The sequence below is a fragment of the Gopherus evgoodei genome, chromosome 16 (assembly GCF_007399415.2).
Source record: "Gopherus evgoodei ecotype Sinaloan lineage chromosome 16, rGopEvg1_v1.p, whole genome shotgun sequence".
NCBI classification, from domain to species: domain Eukaryota; kingdom Metazoa; phylum Chordata; order Testudines; family Testudinidae; genus Gopherus; species Gopherus evgoodei.
This window is the reverse complement of record NC_044337.1, coordinates 23739737-23758910: the sequence shown is the minus strand read 5'-3', so window position 1 is coordinate 23758910 and position 19174 is coordinate 23739737. Positions and strand designations below refer to the sequence as shown.

Here is a 19174-nt window from a genome sequence, read left to right as displayed (position 1 = left end):
CACTACTGTTGGTTTTGCACTGTTATGAAAGTGAAGACAAGTTCTACCAGTGTAAACACTTTTTAGCCTCCAAAAGATCTCTCATAGTTCCAAAAGTGACCACTCTGGCCAGCATCGCTGCTGCTCTGACCCTAGATAAACGGATGTCCACCCCTCCCACTGTAAGCCCTGGGAAGTTTGAAACTCCCTTTCCCTTTGCTTACAGATGTGGCAGGGAAAGTAGCCAGACAGCAGGTTTTTTTAAAAAATGCCATGAAACAAACAAGTAGTAATGGGGCTGCTGGGACATGAAGCAGTGCAGCACAGAGCACTGAGCAGGGACCCAGAATGCCTTCCGCTCACCCCTTCCTTCCCATAAGGCCTATCGAGAGAGCTGCACTGTGAGATAGCTGCCCTAAAGCGCTGCTCTCATCGGTGACGGAAGGGCTGCTAGTGTAAACACTCTTCGATGCCTGAGGAATTAAGTGAGTACACAAACCAGTGCTTTTGTTTCACCGGTTCCCTATCACCAGTGAAACTTACAGTGCAAAAACCCTGCAAGCGTAGCCATTTCCTAAGTAAAAGTTCGTGGGTGTTGGGAAGGAAAAGACTGAAAGAGACATGAATGAAAGAGCCCTGAGAATGTTATAGACCAGCCAAATTTACAAGTAAACTGCTGGAAATCCAATCTTTGTGCAATAACTTTTTGAGAACACAAAGTCAGATCAAAGCAACCCTGTCTGGAAAAGTGAAATTCCCCTGTTGGCTGAACAGTGTGAAGCAGTTTGCTCCCTTAGCTGGGTACAGTGATCCTCATTCCTACTCAAATGGATCTCCGGTATATATGAATGCACCATCTAGATCCAATGTAAACAGGAGCCACAGGCATAACTCCTCTTTTACTTCCTAATCTTTATTACCACAAGTTCCCATCAAAGATAACTAATGTGGTATGGTATTTCCGCACAGTGTCACATGCAGCATGAAAATAACTTGCATAACATCTTAGTAAATGAAATAAGGACTGAGGGAAATTAAATGTCTTTACGCAAAAGAATATCTGATCCAGGTTATCTTTGTTTAAGGCTTTCTAGGAGGAGCAGGGAAATGTATCCTGTCACAATGAATCATATTTAGAGATTCAAAATAGTCAGAATGACTAGAGGCAGGGAATGAATGTAGTCCATGTCCCGATACCTTTATTCAAAGTGAAAAAATCCCATGAATAGTTAATAGAAGTATGTGTGGATTGAAGTACCACTCAATCTGAGTAGATGTATCAGATTCTGGGCCTGAAAGCAAGGCTTCTCGTCAAACTATTTATTCAGAATTTAAATATTAAATACTAAATGGCCCAGGAAATGCAAGAAGACTTTGAACAGAGTGTTTTTGGCTAGTAAAATAACATGCCTACTTATTCATCCATCCGCGCTTCAGGTACCGTGTCAGTCCTGGGTCACCTCTTTGTGGCTGGTCTGATAACTGTTCCAAGAGTTATCATGCATGACATCCATCTAATGAAGTGGGTATTCACCCACTAAAGCTCATGCTCCAATATGTCTGTTAGTCTATAAGGTGCCACAGGATTCTTTGCTGTTTTTACAGATCCAGACTAACACAGCTACCCCTCTGATACTGTTCCAAGAGTATAACAACTGTGACAAGATAAGATCTAGTGTCCAAAATGCTGTCAGAAACCTTTGCTCCAGCAGTCTTGGCAAGCACTGAGCGAGACAGGGAACTTTGTTATGTATTAATGCACCAAGGGCATCTGAGCACTGACTTCCTTATACTTTAAACGACAACAGTTGGAAAATGAGGGGGATCATCTACAGCTCAAGTCATCAGAAGAATTTTTGCATTGGAGGTTGCGTTTTGTTCTATTAGTACTATTAGTTAAAGAGACGTAGGAGCAGACAGAATTTTGCTGGTTAGGTATAACACAACCTACCATAACACATGGATGTACAGTGACATTTTAAAAATATCCACTGTCTTTTTAGGAATATGAAATTGAGAATTAAATAAATGCTTTAAAAACTTCCAGTGCCAATGCTCAGAACAAGCACTCATCATGCGAGTCACAAAGTTTTAGATTATTTCCCCTATCCCTCAGAGACCACATCATGCTACTCCCACACTACATATATGCTACTAGCCATACAAAAGACAGGAACAAATTTTGAGTTTTCCATGTTGCAGTAGAACAAGCTACAGATTCATTCTGAAACCTGACAGCATTCTTTCTGTTTTCCCAGTGCTGGCCATTTGATTATGAAAAGAGGTTGGGGCTTCCATGAGGAAAACATCAAGGCTTCTGTTGTATTGATCTACCAGCCAGGAAAGCTATAAAAGCAACAAACATTCACCCACTCTCACACCTGGACAAACATTTTGGTTCAAACTGCCCCTACCTAGATCATAAAACAAACATTCCCACTACCAAAGAATAGTAAGAGCCCTATAGTACAGCACCTGCCAAAAACAAAGTGCTGAACACTTCTGGGTTGGTCTAAATATAAAAGTGTTTTAAAAGTCATAATATGAACTTCAGTTTGTTTTCATTGTCCGGGAGAGAGGAGTACAAAGAATCAGCATGAGTAAGAAAAAGTAACATTAGATGTTAACATTCTTTCACTTTTAATAATCTGTAGGTTTATTAGTAACACAGGTAAGGAAGATCATGGTGGGTTGTTTTTTTTTGTTTGTTTGTTTTTAAAGTCCTTTTAATAATAATACGTATCTCTTACATAGCACTTTTCATCAGTAGATCTCAAAGACCTTTATAAAAGTCAGTGTCATTATTCCCATTTTACAGATAAGGAAATCAAGGCACAGCGAGGGAAAAGTGACTTGCCCAAGGAGACCCAATGGGCCACTGGTCAAAGTGGGAACAAAACCCAGATCTCTGAATTCTGATCCAGTGCTCCATCCACTAGACATGGAATCTCTCTTAGAAACACCCCCAAGTAATTTGTGCATTGTGTGTTGTTGTCAGAGCCATCAAATTTATAATTCTCTAAAAAGTGGGACCTAAAATAATTAGGATTTATAAAAGGTTTCTTATTTAAAAGGAAAGCATAATAAAAAAATCTTACATGCACAGAGAACTTACTGATATGGGCTGCAGTTTACTGACAGATTCCCTTTTTGCCTCTTACCACCTAAGACAATTAAGTTTCACACTTAAAAATTGGAGATACCGGAATGCATTAAAATATTAGATCCCAGCTGCCATACTCGAACATTGATTCATATCCATAGTCTAACCCTGATCTTACATCACATCTACCATAGCTTGCCTTAGGGACAGAGTAAAGTCCAAAAAGATATCAAGTTATTTGTAAATCTGAGAAGCCAAGCCAGTCAGCAGATCACATGAAACTCAGGCATTTCTAAGAGAACCATAACTCTTTGGGTTCCTTAGGAAACTCAAGGTACCAGGACAGATTAGACGATGGGAAAGTAAATTAACAGCTGAGAACAGCATAGCTACCATAAGCATGTAGAAGAGTTTATTAGGCAGAGTATTAGGGTTTGGCTAGTGTTTGCTTAAAGTACCGTAGCTGCAAGCAAATAAAGGAGTAAGAATAAAATCAGTTTTGAAAAGAGATATGGCTCAGCTAACATGACACCAGCTCTGATCCCCGCTGACACCTAAGGGACAGAGTGTCCTGCTCGAAACTGGCAGTTCTGCTATTCCAGGCTCTTACTGGCATACACTCACACCATAGGTAGACTGGCAAGCTTATCCTCAGCAAGCGTTCTGATAGAGGGCCTTCAGACTGCTGCTAACAACGGACAAGCACTTTTTAATTTGTGTCAGCAAAGGCTCCTGAATTGTATGCAGAGAACTTTACAATAAACTGTTGCATATTTTTCAAGTTTTATGACACTTTAAATAAAAACAGGCGAAAAGGTAACTAAAGCCAGTATTCCAGTTGCACTTTTAAACATGAACACAATGTGGTGGAGAACACTGGGAATGGCTGCTATAGTTAAAAGCTACAAAACTGCTCACAACCTTCCATCTTCCCAGCCCCATTTTCAGATGCTTATACTTTTCTAACAAACGAGTCGAAAAGGTTGTTTGAAACGCCCACATTCTGGGCTGAAGTTTCCCTACCAGATCTCTTTACAGTGAAATTTATGGATTAAAGAAAGCTACATGTGTAAAGGCTAATTTGTAGTTAACGAGTATATTGAAGACTGAATTACCAATTGATACCACAAGTCAGTCATTCTAACTTCTTTGTATATAATTAATGCCTTTTTAAACCTTTGTTATTTAAATCTGGAACTAGTCGGGCTATGTTACATGCACAATATGGGGCAGACTATCCCACCAACTCATAAGAGCTAACTACCACAAAACCTTAAACGTCATTAGGATAATGATTTTCCAAGATAGAATGGAAGGGAGCACTTCAGAATTGTCTCTCTCAGTCTTAACTGTTCTTTTCAGAATTACTCAAGTCCATGGGCTATTACAGTCTTGCACTTGATACTATGGCTGTACAAACCAGGATGGGGTGCTGAATGCAGGGACCTGTTGTTGTCTGCAAGCAGCACTCTTCCTGTATTAAGCAGGAAATAAATGCATGCTGCACTGTAAGAATCTTCACCTGATTTTAACCATTTTATACTTCCAGAGTCACAAAGGTGTCAGTATATCACTGCTAATCAACACAGCGTAATACTTTAATGACTCTTTACTTTTTAAAATTCAACATCTTAAAAAGAGAAGTTCCAATGAGGTTGGAAATAAATAAATAATAAGTACTGTTTAAGCAGAAAATGAAAGGTACACAAAACCAAGAGTAGAGAACATTAATAAAAAACAGAATTCAAAAACATTTAATCAGACTCCCAATTCCTTCTCACTTCCTTTTCCCGTTTGGTAATAAAAACATAGTTCCAGAAGAATATTTGAAGAATTCTTCATCTGCTTAACAGCCAAAGACAACAGCAGGAAACAAGTCAAGAGGCCTTGGAATAAGCTCTCCCTACACACTGGCAGCTTTCCACTCTGCTTTGTCCTAGCCCTGCACTTTTATTACTCAAGAGATGGGCTCTCTCATTGTTACTTCCAAGGTACTTAGGAAGCTCAGACTGTTCTTGTTTGGGCGTGCAGCTGGGGAAGTGCAAACAGATATATTTTTAAAATAGCACAGAGGTGTGCCACACATTCCTCACACTGGATGAAAAAGGGAAGTTATCACAATCACCTGTGAGAAGAGTAAGTTACAAAAACTAACTAATGCTGAATTTCTGCTTGAGGCAATTACAAATGTTCACATTAAATATTTCAAATGCACAAGATCCAAGTAGGTCATATGCCACAAAAATCAATATATGTAGAGGCAAAGTCTTTCTCCAAAAGTATGCATGTCGTTCATGGGATCCTTTGTAGCCAGTTTTCAGAGTAGCAGCTGTGTTAGTCTGTATCAGCAAAAAGAAAGGAGTACTTGTGGCACCTTAGAGACTAACAAATTTATTTGAGCAGGAGCTTTCGTGGGCTGCATCCAATGAAGTGGGCTGTAGCCCACGAAAACTTATGCTCAAATAAATTTGTTAGTCTCTAAGGGTATGGCTACATTTGGAATTTCAAAGCGCTGCCCCGGCAGCGCTTTGAAGTGTGAGTGTAGTCAGAGCGGCAGCGCTGGGAGAGAGCTCTCCCAGCGCTGCATGTAAACCACATCCCTTACGGGTGTAGCGTGCAGCGCTGGGAGCCGCGCTCCCAGCGCTGCTGCCCTGATTACACTGAGGCTTTACAGCGCTGTATCTTGCAGCGCTCAGGGGGGTGTTTTTTCACACCCCAGTTGCAGCGCTGTAAAGTGTGAGTGTAGCCAAGGCCTAAGGTGCCACTAGTACTTCTGTTCTTTTTGTAGCCAGTGTTAGCCAGTTGTTGAAATCAGGCTCTCAATCTTTACTTTCTTTAAATCAAACTTTACATTAATATTTTTGCTTCTGGACAATTATTTATTCTGAGAATTCCTGTTTGGACAAACGGTTCCTTTTTATTGTGAGGTATGAATTTTCAGTGTTGAGGTTCCATTCCCTGTAAGCAGCACAGAGTAACTGTAGAGTGTATATTAATCTCAGCTTCTAGAAAGTAAAACGTAGGGAGGAAACCTTTCACCACTGCTTTTTCAAGCCTGGCACTCAGAGAATTCTGTGTACAAATTATTAATGGCATGCTATGATTCTTGCAGTATTTGGGGTAAATTGTAAGCCAACATTTAAGTTCTTAATGATGCTGACGGCCTACCAATCTAATGAACCTAGCAATACCGCATACCAATCCTGGTCAGTTTCATACAACATTAAAGCATAAAGATGCCAGTAGTTAGCACTGGCACTTTACCTATAAGGGATAAATGATGGGGATGCTTCTTTTGAAGGGTTCAGAAACACAAGAATTATCATACAGGAAAATAATAAGTGGCCAGTTCAGTCAGGTATTCCTCCTCCTGCCATGCAAGAATAGACCGAATGATCCATCCATGCCAGTGCCTCAGTCAGTGGCCAATGCAAGAAGTGTCAGAGGAAATAAAGTTCCTCTGTGCTAAACTAATTGTTTAATACTATGCCACAAAGGGAATTTCCGTTTCTCCTTTACCTCAACCAGTGGTCTCATATGGCCTGAAGCACAACTGTTCACTTGAATAATTTTGTCCCAGACTAGTATAATTGCAGGTGCTTGTCCAATTGCATAAATGTCTAATCAATTTGAAATTCACAATCACTTGTCTTAGCAATATCTTGTAGCAGCAAGTTCCACAGGTTTATGGCATGTAAGATTTTATGTAAGCAGTATAACCTAGCCTCTTTTGCACACAAGAAGAAAACTTGCAAATTATGATTAAGCAACATTAGCAAAACTGGCTGTGCTGTTTACATACAATCTTCAGTATGTCACAAGAATGGACACAGGCTGGTAAGTGGGACACTCTCTCTGCACCCCCACCAAATCTACAAAGATCAAGGAACAAACTTCTCTCACTGAAAACAAAGAGGAGAATTCATATGAACAAACAAGCCAGTGACATGCTTCAGTTATTAAAATGCTGGAACTTAGCTGCACATAATAAATAAAAGAAGTAACACTGTCTCAGTTAAGCACTTAGTTTTGTAAAAAAGACAGACATCAGGATAACATACAACCACACAAAAACTGGCAGGTCTTGTATGACTGAATATGCTGCTTACCTAAATATCTGCAGTGGAGTTACTGGTGCAGGATTGTTGGCCTGTACCCGAACCAGTAGGGAAAACAGTTTACTGAAACAAAGGAAGGAAATAAAACATGGTTAATTAGAGCTGAACCCAACTTAAAAACAAACAATTTCAGAAAAGAACAATGAACTCAGCATAATGCTGCCTTCCTTCCAGCAACAGATCTGAAGTTATAAACTCAAAAGCTAGGAAGACAGCACTCTGAAAACTTCCAACTCACTGTCCTTCGGCATGAGTGCATGGGCGCACACACCACCACCACTTTAGGAATACATCCCAAATACAGTGATCCACCCAAACCTCAAATGATGTGGAATTTGGTCCTTTCTCTTAGCCCACATACTAGAATAGGTTTGTCTAATATTTGCCCTTGTATTTGAAGGAGTGGCATGACACGAAAGGAAAATACATGCCAGTGCACACTCCAAACATACTCACCCACAAAGGAAATCCCCCTATCAAACAATTATTAAAACAACTGCTGTCCTAGTCTCTAAAAATCCTAGCACTCACTGTCATCATTCTGAAGTACAGTTATTACTACTACACTATATTCGTTTATATATTGTACCACTATTCACGTGCAAAATGGAATTTTTACAAAGCTAGAAACAACGCACACAAGAACAAACTAGAAAAACAGGCTTTGACTTAGACTGGAAATAAATGAATTTATTCGCTACCTCAGCTGCATCTTTACTAACACGTGTGAAATGAACAAAGTAAAATCAATAACAATCAAAAATCATCAGCATAAGAGCATAAAGAACTTTAACCACATAAATCCAAAGTTTTTATAGCTAAAAGTGAACAGATCTAGAACCAAATTCTGCCGACTTACATCCCGTGCAGTCACACTATTCCTGAAACTTAATCATCAGTCAGCTCCACTACCATCTGCCCAAGCCAAAGCAACCTGTCAATCAAGATCTCAATTCACCACCTCTCCTCATTTGAAGTTAAATGAATCCCCTAACCTGAAGGGGCCCCACATTCCACAAGTGTACAGCAAGCTCACATTCTCCTGGGAGCTCCTCTACAGGACTATATCTCCCAAACAGATCTGCCTCTTGCTCTTCTCCTTTGACTCAAATATTCCACTCAGACAAAAAAAAAAAAAAAAAATTCCCACGATCCCCTGCAGGTATCTGACAGGTGCCTTTCATAAGGCGGAAGAGCCCAGGGTGCTTGGTACTGGAGCCCAAGATCATTAGTTACAAGATGTACATTAAGGAATAGGACCTCATCAGCGTTCAGATTCTTATGCACTTAATGCCCAAGGTGAAGCTCCTCTCCAAACCAGACTTGGCAACAGCTGCGGCCAGCTTAATCAGGTATTAGCATGTGTCTTTGGATGCCTAAAACTCAACCAGAGGCCAAATTATCCTTTCCCAGATGAATACTCCATATGACTAGCGACAAAAACCTCCCAAGGAGATAGTGAAGCAGCAGTAGTTGCGCCCAACACATGCCTGTTTCCTGTGCCAGCACACCTTCATCTTATTACCAGGCATATCCAGCTGCTTTCCATATGGCTGGCATTTCAGTCCTTTTTGCTGCCCGCAACACTACTGTCAGCAAACCCAAATGCCCACAGATGAACCGTTGTTATAGGTAATAGACAAAAGAAAGGATTACACTACACAGAGTAGTAGTGCCTATCTGTCCTATAGAATGAAATTGTCCTCATCTGGCCCTGCATAACAAGCCTTTTGTTAACCCATTAGGGCCGTTGAGATGGATGCTCCTATAAACACGAAATGAGCCACATACATTAGTGCTTTCCTTAGCATTGCTACAAACAAATAGTAGGGCTTTGGGAGGTGCTGGGAAAAATGAAGCCCAGAAGCTAAGTGACTTCCACAAGGCCAGGGAGTCTCAGTATTCCCATCTGTAAAATGAGGTTAGTAGTGACCTGCCTTACAGAAGTGCCAAGTGGCCTTTTATATCTGCCATGTAGTGGTACAACAATGCAAAATATATTAATACTGTGTATAGACTATACACCCACATATGTACTTTTTCTCCAGATTATTATATCCCTCTACATGTCTTCCCCACCCTCAATTCCTGGGGAGCCAAATGGGGAAAGAACTATGTTTGGATGAAAATAGCTGGTGCAACAAAACGAGCAATCATGATTCACATTATGACCCTACGCCCCATATTCGTGACAGAGATATTGCTATGTCTCAGTATTCTCATCTGTAAAATGAGGTTAGAGATTCACACTATGACCCTACGCCCCATATTCCTCACAGAGATATTGCTATGATATGAATATGGCAGATATGAATGATTTCAGTGTCTGTGTCCTTCTGCAGCTGAGCGTGTCCCTACCTGGGTGCGCACTCCAGAGGAGGTTTGAGGGCCTGGCACAGAAGGACAGGGTGAGGGAGCCCAGGCTGCTGGAACAGGCGGGCTCACTGTGATTTTAGTACATCAGGTGGCACCCAAGAGTGGGGGGGCAAACCATCACACACACGCTTCCAGATACCTGTGCATGATTTGTCCGCATACAAGTGGGTCCCCTATCAAAGCCCTGCCCAGTCACTCTGTGGCATACACAGAGGGATCCAACAGTTAATTGTGAATAAAAGCTCTAATATTATGTACCTGATGAGCAGGCTTTTCGGTCAATGACTGACATACCAATCAAACATTTTACAGATGGGAACCAGGGTTCCCCAATCTCTAGTGAGTGCTGTGTCATTTACAGTAGGCTTCCTGAAAGAGTGAAGTGATGCAAACTATTTTACAAAGTAACCACTACCACGGTGGTTCTACTTTCTTCCTCTCTGCTGCCCAAGAATGTTCTCTCACTGGCTTGCTAATAAAATAAATCTGTCAAGATGTTATATGAGATTACCTATATTTTTAAATGATGGTCTAGGCTTATGATTACATTATCTCCCTAGTTCAGTGTACGTGCAGTGGAGAAAGCAGTCCAATCCTAGGAGAGTATTATTTTCAAGTGACTTTTATTGTCCATTATCTTACAGCATTTATGCCACAGCCATGATGTCTGGTAGGAATATTTCACAACAGAAATATCTTTGTCGTTAGTATTCTCATCGCAATTTAGTCAGATCAACCTTTAAATCTCATCTATCATACTGAAGTGCTTTGGCAACGCAAGCACAGTAATATATGCTTCCATGTAGAACCTAATTACAGGCTAGGTTAAACAGCATACTCCCCCCCACTTCTGTATTACAAGGAGATAGGAAATCCTGAGCAGGCTTTGGTTTCTCATTCTCCCTTTTTGTTGGCGAAAGTAGACGACCAGTTCATTGTAACAGACTGATTCTGTCTGGCACATGACAAAAATTCACTTGAACCTAAACAAACTTCTGACAGCATTTCCAAAAGCAGAGATATTTACTGTAAATCCCTGACAAACTTTTCCTCCTCAGTTCGTCTCTCTCAACAGTCACTTTAAAATGACTAGAAATTACCATAAATAAATAGCAGTTTAACATCCAAAAAAAAGAGTGTTAACGTTTAATACACACCTGCCAAAACTAAAAACTATTAATAGGGACATTGAAGGAGAACACTTGAGACATGTCACTGAAGTGCATTAGATAGAAGAGAATTCTGCAAGAAATGAGTAAGAAAATACAATTTAGCAAACATTTTGCTTAAAGAGACTAAGATCAGACCACATAAGTGAAGATGGATTTTATACCACAGTGATGAGAAACTGATTAGAAGGAATATAAGCTCTTCAGAGCAGGGACTTTGCATTCTTTCTTACTAACAGCCAGAAAAAGTGACATGGGAATTCAAGGTAAAAACTGTCAAACATGAAGCTCACACATCAACTGAGAGTGAAAATCTAGGGCGTGGTCTGCCCTTTGAAGGTTATGCTGGATGGTTATGCTGGCCAGAGTTGTGAAAAACTACACCCGTGACAGAGCTATGCCAACATAAGCCACAGTGTAGCCCCAATTATGTTAATGGAAGAATGGTTCCATTGACATAGCTAACATTGTTCAAGCAGGTGGTGTTCCTACACCAACAGAAAAACCCCTTCTACTGGTATAGGCTGCATCTACACTACAGGGCTTTGCCGGCATAGCAATAACCCAACCTAAAACAATGTCAGAGGAAGTTGTACAGTGCTTTCCAAAATACAACTCAACATGAACAACATACTCCTGCAAAACCAAAGGAGATACATTATTAACCAGTATGAAGATTGTGTAAAGGCTATTGATGTCTCCCTACAATATATCTGTTAGCCTCGTGTCATGGTGATCTTAGGGCTTGGCTACACTTGCGAATTACAGCCAGGACTGGCTCTACAGTTTTCGTCGCCCCAAACATAGAAGCTGTTGCTGAATTGCCGCCGCCGCGGAAACGCGTGCCGCCCAAAGGGCACACGGACTGCCCCCACCGTCCGCGGCAGCAATTCGACACGCTGCTGGGGGCAAAACAACAGGGACTGCCGCCCCTTGAAGATTGCCGCCCCAGGCGCCAGCTTGGAAAGCTGGTGCCTGGAGCCAGCCCTGGTTACAGCACAATAAAGGAGCCCTGGGCACTCTAGCTCACTACCCAACCACACTGGCAAAGCATGTAAAGCGCTCTGACTCCATGGCTACAGCGCTGCTGGTACTCCACCTCGGTGAGTAGAACAACATTTGCTGTGCCCTTGCTGGAGCACCGTGGCGCCAGTGTGAACAAGGTGCTGCATTACGCCGCTCTGATCAGCCTCCAGAAATGTCCCATAATCCCCTTAAGTCAAGTGGCCACTCTTGTCATTGTTTTGAACTCGCTGTAGGAATGCGGATATGACGTTTGAAAACTTCGTTTCTGACAGCCAGCTGCTTATCTACTCCGAGACGGGTTAGTGTGGAATGCTGTATGTGAGAGAGAGAGGCAGGAAGGAGGAGGGGCCTGCTGCTGTCTGAACTTACAAGATAGCATCCTGACATGCTCTCAGTCCCCAAAAAACCCACTCTCTCTCCCTCCACATACACACAACACACTGCCACAGGGATAGCTCACTGATTTGAGCATTGGCCTGCTAAACCCAGGGTTGTGAGTTCAATCCTTGAGGGGACCACTCGGGGATCTGGGGTAAAAATCGGTCCTACTAGTGAAGGCAGGGGGCTGGATTAGATGACCTTTTGAGGTCCCTTCCCATTCTAGGAGATAGGTATATCTCCAGTTATTAAACTCCACCCCATTTGAAAAGCACATTGCAGTCACTTGCATGCTGGGATAGCTGCCCATAATGCACCACTCCCAATGCTGCTACAAGTGCCACAACTGTGGCCACACCAGTGCGCAAACAGCTGTCAGCGTGGACAGACTGCAGCGCTTTCCCTGCTGCACTCTCCGAAGGCGGGTTTAACTCACTGGGCTCTACATCTGCAAGTGTGGCCATGCCCTTAGGTCATGGATACAGTTCCTAAAACTTACAGCTAATATATTGTCTAATTCAGTTTTATTATTCCCCAAAGGCACGAGCTCTAAAGAACTAGAATGGCAAAATTCAACTATTTCAGTCTCCCAAGTTGAAGTTTTTAAAGCGTGCATTCTGAAGCCAATAAGTAACAAATAAAGGGATCAATCATTACAGTCAATGTAAATATATATGGTGACAAGGCTGAAAAGCAGATGAACTCAACCAATAGACCACGATGGTTCCAGTGCAGGGGTTCCCAACCTTTTCTTCCTGAGCCCCCCCACCCAGTATCCTATAAAAACTCCACACACACACCCTTGAGCCTCAACAACTGTTTTTCCGCATATAAAAGCCAGGAATAGCATTAGGGGGTAGCAAGCAGGTCAACTGCCTGTGGCCCCATGCCACAAGGGAACACATGAAGCTAAGTTCCTCAGGCTTCACCTCCAGGTGGCAGGGCTTCCAGCTCAGGGGTTCAACCTCATGCGAAGCGGCTTCAGCTTTCTGCCCTGAGCCCCAGCCAAGTCCAGTGCTGGTTCCGCTTGGTGAACCCCTGAAACCTGCTCGCAGCCCCCCAGGGGGCCCTGGACCCCTGGTTGAGAACCATTGCTCCAGAGTAACAAGGCATTCATTCAATCTTTAAAACATGTAATTGTTTGGTAGTGAAATGTCTTATGAAACACAGTTCCTGACTGAAAGCAACAGTTTCTTTTCAAAATTTCTGGGCCATATTTTTAAATCCCCAAACGTATCAATTTATCCACTGCAATTTTTTTTAATTCGGTCTTTCCTTAGATTCAGACAAGTGCAGAAAGGTATCTCAGACAAGATTTTTTTTTAAGTTTTTACTGTTCCAAGTGGAGTCTCACCTAAATGGGCAACTACCTCTAATGAGAGTTACATATATACATCGTAAGGTGAAATATTTAAACGAAAAAAATATTTCTTTAATTTTCTTATATCTGAAATAAAGAATATGTAAATATCTGCTGCCAGGCTGAAATGCATAAGCCAAGTCTCAGCCCTCAGCAAAAATTTTACATGCAAGTTATAAACCCCTAAAAAAAGAGAAGAATGGAAAAGCTGATAGACCCTTAACTGGAAGCAAGAACTGAAGTCTTTTCAGTATTTTAGGTCTCACACATCACATTTTATGAGTGTTAGAATAATTTATCCTGAAAGCAGGTGCAGATGAGGTTGTGTTAAGACTTTGTGCAGTCTTTACTAGTTGCAACAGCTAGAGTGCTGAGCATTGTTTCCTTGAAGATATCAAAATTCATTAACTGAGAACACTTTAGTTAAAGAACTGAAAACCCTAGAGCTTTTTTCATATTGTTATGTCAACAACTGATATTCATTAAACAAACGGTGACAGTCATTGTAATTCACTGTTCAATACTTAGGAGAAAAATGACATTAAGTCAACAAACTTAGGACTTGTCTACACTGGCAATTTACACTGCTGCAAGTCTCTCCCACAGGGGTGTGAAAAACACCCCGAGTGCAGCAGGTTTCAGTGCTGTAAAGCGCCAGGGTAGACTGTGCGCCTCTGGAGGTGGTGCTTTTAGAGCATTGGGGAGAGCTCTCTCCCAGCGCCCTGCCACGGCCACACAAGCCACATTGAAGCGCTGCCCTTAGAGCTATTCAGAGCCACTCACTACAGATGTCAATAGAACCGTTACTCGCCGATATTTAAATATTTGCAGCAAACTTCCCACGTTGTTTCAAATCCTTCACCCGCAGTCCAAGGTTTACATTAGTCACTGAGATTATTCTTTCAACAGAAATACTACTGAACAGTCTACATTGTAGTAGCTGGAAGAACTCCCCAAGAAACGCAACTTACTTCTAAAAAGTCACATGGTTTGTCATAGTTTTCTCCATTATTTATCACCCTGTTTGAACTATGGAAAGACCATCAAGTACCACATTTTAAAAGTACTTCAGATCCAAAACATTTTACAAACTTAACTTGCCAGTCCTCAGCACTCTCCTGTGTAGTAGTTACGTAACTATCATCATCTTCATTTTACCAATTAAGAAAATGATACAAACAATTGAAGGCAAGCATCCCCATGACATCATTCAAATATTTGTAAACTTATGTCCATCAAGCTATGTATATTCAGCTTTCTTAATGCTTTGTACATTTTAATCTTTCCTACCCCAGAGGCCATCTCATTCCTTACAATATGTGCGGCCACAGCAGAGTGAGTCAGCTTGCAAACACTTGCTGAAAGTTCTTAGATTTAACCATATGGAGCCTGGAGTCAGGACACAGTCAGGGGACAGCCCCTACCTTTGGACTTTTTCCCCCCCCTCACTTACTGGCCAAGCAAAGCCCAAGACCCTGCTGTCCAGTTCATAGCCACAGTTTAATGTCCATCACTTCTCCGAGCCATCCGCCTGGGAGAGTGATTTTGAGATTAGTTTTTTTAATTTACTTTGTTGGGTGACAATATTGTAATGGTCATTAACATTGGCCAACAAGTCTCATTCTCTATTTAAGTATTGTATAAGCAGCCAGGGACAATATAAAGGCCACTTTTTACATGTCAGAAATAAATCTGTTTCTCCAGCCCCTTTATTTTCTGTTGCTTATCTTTTAATCTTCACATCTTTTGGTAATGAGATGCCCATGGCCAAATGCTGTTTTTAGATGCAGTCATACTTGAGCCAAAAAGGGAGGAGCTATTGCCACTTACCTCCATAGCAGAATGATTTGGAATATGCAACCCAATCCTGCTTTGAATTTATCCATCACATTACTCACTCATGTCTATATCACAGTCCATTATCACTCTTTTCAGCATGCAGGTTTTACAGATTACTTTTTCCCATATATACATTAACTTACATTTGTTCAAAGTGGGATATAGCACTGCTTCTGTCAATACACTCTTATACCTCTCCCAAAATCTAATATACAGATCTTTATTATCACCCTTTGCTTACAATTGCTTCAACCACAGATCATTTTCTCTTTTGAAGACTGGTCATACAATTTACTTTTCTTCACTCTTCCAGTACCAAACCAGCTCACTGTGACTTTTCGAGAAGAGTTATCAGTAGTTGGAAAAGTTTGTTGGCTAATTCCCTTAAAATGCATATCACCCAGACCACTCAATTTGTACATGTCCACGTTTTCCATCTACAGTATTCACTCACTATAAATTATATTTACATTGGGGCGGGAGGGTGTAAACTAAAACTAAAGCCACAAACAAGAATGGCATGCACTAGCATAGACCCTTATGGCATCCCAAGGGAGTGGCACCCAAACTGCTCTCAAACTACTTTTCTTCAGAAAAAAAAATCTTCCTTTAAACAAAAGGTGTTTAATATCGCTGCCATATCTGAATCCTTATTAATTTCTGTTTATTAATGGGCCTATTGTTTCCACTAATAAATATCCCCCTGGTATTTTTGAAGTCCTTATTATTCTCCTCTCAAAACACACACCCCCTTCTTCACCACATCTGAAAGGTTTAACTCAAGCTAATTTAGGCTATTCCTCAGGCAGAGTGATCTGTATTTTGTCCTATACCACTTTCCTTTTATTCCTTATTTTTTCCTAGAACACTTATAAAACATCATAATTTTCTTTTGTAAGTCACCTACTCCATTGCCATTTGCAACATGGATTTGGAGGAAGGTTTTGATTTGGAAGTGTTCATGCTTTTTTTAGGGAAAAAAATCGATCACTTTCAAAACGAGTTCCTTAGCACTTGGGCCCAACTGAAATAAGATAGAAAACTGTTTTTAAAGAGTCTCCTGGATATGGTTTTAAATGTAGCTCACACCATTCATTATAAGATTGTTTCACGTGGCTCCCATTAAAGAATCCTAGGATCAGTGCCAAGAGCACTTAGTGATTTATAGTTATGACTGCATAATCAATGTGCCTTCATATCAGGCTAACTATACTATTCTTACCTCTTATTCTGTTTTCAGACACACACATGCACACACACAGGTATATGTATATTTAAGACATGTAGATACACAGATATATGCACATTTAAAATTCAGTGTGCATGGCTAGGCATCAAGTGCACTTAAAATAACATTAGTTCCTCTGAAAGAGATTTAATATTGTAAACTTAATACATCATCCACAGACAACTTTACAAAACAGTTTGCTTCGCTTTCTTTATTCTTTTTTTAAATTAAAGGACCTATATATTACAGATAAATTGAGACAACAGGGCCTTTCAAGTGCTTTTCTGTGCAACCTTGAACTCCATATAGATATCCACTATACATATGTTCACATTCTTTGAAACAGCAGCAGGAGACACGCACACCATGCTACTACTGTAACTAATATTAAAACTATCCAGAATTTTATTGTCTTGGTTACCAAGCATGCAACAACATGCTTACCTTTTAATTTATAATAGAATAAAGCTTTCAACCCTGAAGCCAAGTTATATAAGCACATTTCTGTTACCACTCTCAGAATTTGTGCATTCCTGATTAACAGAAGAATTAAATATAGGCTGTAAACAAGTTATTTATATAACATGATCTTGTTGCATAGGCTGCTAGACACATTAATATCATTAAAACAAAACTGAAATCAGTATTAGCCACGTACTGCCACGAAAGGTGCAGTATCTAAACCAATCCCCAGAATTACAGTTTGCCACCATACAGAGCACAACTAAGATTCCCAACCATTTACCCAAATACAACTAGCACTCTCAAGCAAAAGCCTCAGCAAACAGATGGGCCTTATATACTATTCCCAAGGTCAAACACAGACTCTAGAGAATCAAGAAGCGCAGTCAGCTCCAGTGGACAGGAGGACTTCCATCAATTTCTACTGCTGCTCTCCCAAAACTTTAATCTAGGAACTGTTAAGATGAAATGTCTCAGCTGATCTCTATAAATACGAAAGAAATACAACAGTATTAATACTAAACGCTAAGACACCTTCCTAAAAAAATCTAGTGATAATAAACACTACCTTTTTTGCCTGGGTGTAGCTAGCCCCTTTGAATTGAATCATTTCAGAGCCCTTTACAAACATTGAGCAATCCTCACAGCACACCTATGAAGTACTCTTGTAATTTCTCAGACGTGCTTAGGCACCAAGAGGTACCACAGCTCAGGCCGTGAGTCATAGACTGGCAGACAGCCCAGAAGTCCTGACTCTTGGTTCCCTGATCTAATCACTATGCCCATGGACTCAGTCTGTGGCCCCATAACATGAATATTCTAAGGGATGAGAAACCAGGAGCCAGGATACCTGTCCTGCCACAGAGGGAATCTGACAAAGGCTAAGGGCAGGAATAGAAAACATACTTGCACTTAACTTCAAATAAGCCAGAACAGCCTGAAGTATTTTCATTTCTCATCATCAAGAGTAAGAGGAAATGATGTTGAGAATTACGCAAGTCAGACAGTCTGAAGAATCACGTGATTCAAATCCAAAGGCAACTTCAAAACCACCTCATAAAAGTGTATGCAAAACTTGCAAAGCAGCCAGATGCTAACATTGCAAGAATAGCTTTCGCAGCATCTGGATCCTGCAACTAATAGCCAAACGGAAGCAGAAACTTTTGCCTGTGTAAAAAGATTAAACTTTTTTCTCCTTAAATAAAAAAACCCCCTAATTAGACACATTCTTTTCCTGAGAATATATATCAATAAGAGCATACTAATTTATAAATGTGTTCTATCTCCTGAATAAAATCATTGTTGATCGATTTTCCTATATATTCTGCAAAAGCATCAGATCACATCTGGAACTGAGAGAACCAGTTTTTAATTACTGTTCTTGCTAACTTTATATTAACAGTTGTGTTTCACTTTGAACAATAAGGTTGCCCTAAAGTAAATACAATTCCTTGCACATATGAACAAGTTATTCTCAAAGAATAAGAGTCACACACTGATACTTTTTAGAGTGAGACTATGAGGTGATCCTTCTGCTGTCTGCACACTGGTTTTTATTACTTCTTCTGCAGATGACTAGGGTTAACTTTAAGTTCCTGCAGAGAAGGGGACTCTCCCCTTCCTGGGCTAAATGCCCAAATTCCTTCAGGATTCACAAGACTGTCTTTTTTTAATCAAGTCAAATTTTTCTACAGAAAGGTCTGCACATAATGTTCTGCAAAGAAACTGAGAATCAACCTTTAAAGAAAATTATAAATAAATGTGCATGCATAACAGACAAACAGCCTATTGTGTTATGTTCTGCCCTACATGCAACAATTTTGCATTATTCTAATACAAATGTTCTCAACACAGTAACACAAAGCTATGTACTGTGGAGTCAGTCAGGAATGCCCTTCAGTTGATTTTGGGGGGATGAGGAGGGGGGCCAGGCAAACAAAAAGATCTGACTACCCTGTCTACCCCTGGCATTTCCTTCCCAACCTCCTTTGACTGCCAAAATAGTTGTGCCTAGACACAGCATTGATCTCAGATCACTGCTACTTTATGTAGCATGGGGTACATATTTATTATTTTAGGGATCAAGAAAAATGAGGTTTTACTCACCAGGGCAATAGCTATACATTCCCACTGCCG

At 40.7% G+C, this 19174-nt stretch overlaps 1 protein-coding gene across 2 annotated transcripts in view; it reads right to left on the bottom strand.

Annotated features, from left to right (window-relative positions):
• The window catches only part of NEK6 (NIMA related kinase 6), a 116390-nt gene that overhangs the window by 75837 nt on the left and 21379 nt on the right, over positions 1-19174 (bottom strand). For both annotated transcript variants that reach the window (XM_030535617.1, XM_030535618.1), the window contains exon 2: positions 7192-7263. The gene's annotated coding sequence lies outside the window, so the exon portion shown is untranslated. The remainder of the gene's footprint in view (positions 1-7191; positions 7264-19174) is intronic.